Source organism: Silene latifolia, chromosome 1 (genome assembly GCF_048544455.1).
Source record: "Silene latifolia isolate original U9 population chromosome 1, ASM4854445v1, whole genome shotgun sequence".
NCBI classification, from domain to species: Eukaryota; Viridiplantae; Streptophyta; class Magnoliopsida; order Caryophyllales; family Caryophyllaceae; genus Silene; species Silene latifolia.
In genome coordinates this window covers 51,268,387-51,273,029 of record NC_133526.1, presented here as the reverse complement: position 1 = coordinate 51,273,029, position 4,643 = coordinate 51,268,387, and the positions used below count along the sequence as shown (strand labels likewise).

General features: G+C 38.9%; 1 non-coding gene across 1 annotated transcript; it reads left to right on the top strand.

The window, feature by feature from the left end:
• Positions 1-1,273: 1,273 nt before the first annotated feature.
• Positions 1,274-1,379, top strand: LOC141620373 (small nucleolar RNA R71). The gene has a single exon (XR_012531949.1). It is a non-coding gene; the product is annotated as a small nucleolar RNA R71 (small nucleolar RNA).
• The last annotated feature ends 3,264 nt before the right edge of the window (positions 1,380-4,643 follow it).

Below are 4,643 nucleotides of genomic sequence, written 5' to 3'. Positions count from 1 at the left end.
GTGATAGGAATTTCGAGCCCCTTATTCCTTTCTTTCAATGTCTTGATAGGTTCGAACTCATTTCTACTCGATCGGTCTCTTTTACCTCTCGATTGAGGTCTTTCAACAACTTCTTCACTCGCTCGAACTATTTCAGCTTCTCGATCGAAACCTTCTTTATCAGCATTGCTCGATCGAGGTGGAATTTCACTCGATCGAACACTTTTCTCAGAGTTTTCACTCGATCAAGGAATTTCACCCTCTCAATCGAATCCCTGTTTATCAGCTTTACTCGATCGATCCATAATTCCACTCGATCGAGTAATATCTTCAACAATTCCTCTCGATCGACCTCTAGAAATGATTCGATCGAGTATTTTCTTCGGATTAAGCATGGTTTCATCAATGGATGACTGTTCACTGCCTGCAACATCGCTTTCCGGGTCTGATATGTCCTCAACAGTTGACATTTGAGGTCCTTCATAAGAAAGACCACTTCGCAAGTTTATCAGATTTATCGTCTCATGTGGATTCTTCTCAGACTGAGACGGTAAATGACCCGGCTTCCTTGTAGATTGGCTGGCGGCAAGTTGAGCTACTTGGGTCTCGAGAGACTTTATCGATGCTTCTTTTTGTTGGTCACTCATCTACAACTGTTTAGTCAATGACTGGAGCATCGACTTCAACTCAGCCAATTCACTTACTCCACTAGAAGAAGCTCCTTGATGCGGCGATGGAAAGGATGGAGGTTTTTGAAAGCCTTGTTAAGCTTTGTGAGGAGGAACATAAGCTTGTTGCTGCGGGTTGTAGAGGTGTAGGATTCAACACATTCTGACTAGTCCATCTCATATTGGGATGGACTCCACTTTGATTATTATAATAGGAGTTTCCTTGCCTATATTACTGAAACGCAAGGACTTGCTCCTTCTCAGTTAGACAGTCAATAGCAGTGTGACCGTCAATACTCCCACATCTCTCACAAGTAACGGTTTCTTGTCTAGTCAACAAGTGAACCGCCTGTTGATCACCAGCTTGCTTCGACTCCAACCTATCAAAACGAGCATTCATGGCTTCCAACTGAGCCACAACTGCCTTATCTACTGAATTAACTATCCGAATACCATCTCTCAGGTTCCCATACTCAGCACAATGGGTAGACATGTCCTCTATGATGCCCCACCCCTTGTCATCATCATTGTTCTTCTGAAATCGCCCTTTAGATGAGGCGTCTAATATAGCACGGTGGTCGTCATACAACCCATTATTGAACTGGTTGCACAAGAACCACTGATCAAAACCATGATGAGGGAGAGACCGCACCAACTTCTTGAAACGACACCAAGCTTCATAAAAATTCTCATCAGGTGTCTGCTTGAAACTTGTAATTTTTCCTTTCAGCTGATTGTTACGTTCTGGAGGAAAATACCTTTTATAAAAGGCAAGGGCAAGAGTCTCCCAGTTGGTGATACCAGCTGCTTCTCTATCAATATCAGTGAGCCACTCTCGGGCTCCATCTATCAAAGAGAAAAGAAATAGAACCTCCTTAGTCTTGTCCTAAGTCACTCCCTTAGTAGCGGGAATGGTAGAGCAATAGTCAGTGAAAACTTCCATGTGTTTGCGCGGATCTTCACCTGCCACACCTCGGTACAGGTTTCGTTCGACTAGGTTGATGTAGGACGGCCTGATATCGAATGTATTTCCTTCCTCTGTCAAAAGCTTGAAACCTTTAGGGATTGAGGCAGTTGTGGGCTCCGAATGACTTGCAATGTTTGGCATATTCACTGGCCTTATAGCAGAAATAGAGTTGTCTTCTTCACAAGACGAATCTTCTACAAACAAAAAATGTTGTAGCTCGGGTTCAAAAGTACTCAAGACTTTCTTTTGATTCTTCCTCTGCAGTCTTAGTCTATGCCGAAAAGATCTCTCTGGCTCAGGATCAGCAGGAACTAATTCTGACCTATTAGATCTGGGCATACACAACACGGAAGGAAATAAGTGAGAACTGTCTAAAGGAATAAAAATTCCCTGAGACGGAGAGATAAACGAAACAAAAAAACAAACAAATAGGCTTTTGCCTCCCCGACAACGGCGCCAAAATTTGATACGGTCATTATGTACCAAAAATAAATACCTAAATATAACTAACAGAAGCTAGTGATAAGTAGGGTTGATCTCCACAGGGGGGCAAGGTATCTATCTGTAAGTCCGTCTATCTAAGTTACAATTGGGGGGTTTGTATTTTGTTTTCTAAACTACTAAAGATTAAGGGTAAGAGAAATAAAGTAAGAGCGATAGAGCGAGGAATTAAGAGATAAGTGATCAGATAAAAGAGAGTATGTCAGGATTTCGGTTCACCACAATAGTTAATCGACTCAGTCATAAATAGCCTAGACAATTTACTGTGAGAAGGGGAAGGGAAAGGTCCTACCGGTCCGTTATCCACCCTAGATTTCCACTAACTTAACTTCCGTCCTCATTAGGATAGTCTACTGTTCATAGCAGGTCTGTTTATTCTAATCTTTTGATCCAGGAACAATGTTAACCGAATTAATGTTATTTAGAAGCATGCACTCAATTAAATATGTTACAGTTATATTGCTATGGGGACAGATTCTCACAAGTAAATTACCTAGTCTATTTACTACATCGTCTCATCATTACCATGGATCCCATAATCCTAACATAAGGAGATTAGCTACTCATGCTTTTGATATTAACAGCAATATCAATAATCATGACGATGCTAATGGAAGACATAGTAAAGAAATTGAGATTAAGCATAAACAAATAAAAGCAAGGATAATAAGAGAACGAAAAGTAAGAACAAGCAAAGTATTAGATAAAGATTACAATCCAAAGAATCAGGCGTAAATAATAATCCGTAGTAATTAAGAGAAGCCAAAAGATTAAGAAGTTCAGAAGTGATTAAGTGTATGAAAAAGATAGTTATGACCTAATCACGACTCCCTTATATAGGGGAGTGAAAATTAACATAAATAAAGCTTAACACGGATCAGTTAGCCCGTGTAAACTAGCAAACCATTCGATCGAGTCCTTTCAGACAACTCGATCGAGGACTTCTCCAGAAAAACTGTTCGATCGAAAAAAAGTCCTCTCGATCGAACTCTTCCAATTTAGCACATTTCGACCGAGCATATAAATCACTTGATCGCCTTCAACTTCTGCCAAAACACTCGATCGGACTCCAGAACATCTCGATCGAGCACTTTCCACTAAGATCAGCCTTGACCTTATCTTGGCAGCTTTATAAGACCTTCCTTCACGCATTCCGAGGTACGACTCTCGCTCTAATCTCCGTCTTCTTACAATGCATGCTAAATGGGACGAATAAGATGCGATTCCACTACATTTAGGTCCATTTCTGCAATTATGACGAAACAAACCAAAGTAGCCAATTCGGAGCATTTTACAATATAAAGCGATACAAATGGCATAAAATGCGTGCAATAAGAGGCTAAAAAGTCTATATAAATTGCACGTATCAGGATGGGTATTGATGTAGGATTTTCAATTGCAAGTAGCTATGTCTTAGGGTTTCACAAATTTGGGTTGGAGGTGAGATGTATTCTAAACTAATCAACAAGATGAAAGTAAATTAATTAAAACAAATTAAAGCAATTAAAGGGGTTTGTAAACAAATGATTAAAAGCACTAAGGTATCATGGGTTTATAGGGGATTCATGGGAGTAGATCATATAAACATGCTCTCAATTAGATGCAAGCACTTATAGTTGTGATGGGCTCGATTTAGTGTATATCTTACAATCTCTCGAAAGATTTAGGTCCCGGAGCCGAGTCGTCTAGACTGTACAACACCTACAAGTCGACTTAGTCTCCTCCTATTCAACACTATATATGGTCTAATGAGGCTCGAGTTGGTTTATGTCTTACAAGCCTCATTGAAGAGATAAGTGATGGTCAAAAAATGAAAGGTTTCATAGTCTCACATTTCATCAAACATAACATGTGTATAAGTTCAAATCACAATAAGCAAGCAAATTAATTATGAGAACATATTAGATTAAGCATAGATCAATCCCCATGTTTGTTTCCCCTAATTCTCCATTAACCCTAGCTAAAGAACTACTCACTCATGATTAAGTTTAGCATGCTAATAAGGTTGTCAATCATATTAACAAGGCAAAACATGATGAATAAATTAAAGTGATTAACAATAATTAAACAAGGGTAAAAAGGAATTATACCTATGTAGATGATTCAAATAATAAAGCAAAGAATAATAGAAGTACTTGATGATTGATGGAAGGTTATCAATCCTCCAAATAAACCCAAATAATCTTCTAATTACCCAAATAAAAGGAAGAACAATTGAGAAATTAAGGAAAGATTAAGATGTGATTAATATTGAGAAATGTATTTTAACTAAATTAAGAGAGGATTAAGACTAGATTAAGATGAGATTAAGATGAGATTAAGATAGGATTAAGAGTTCATGCTAATCTAGGTAGTACAATTGGGTATTTATACTAAAAATTAAGTACAAGGATTAGGGTTACTAAGGGCTTAAATGACTATTAAGACCCTAAGAAAACTTGAGGAAATGCAACTTCCGAGGGACATGCGCGGATCAAGCTGCTACTCCCATCACGATCCTCTCGTCTTGTGCATAGGCACGGCCTGTC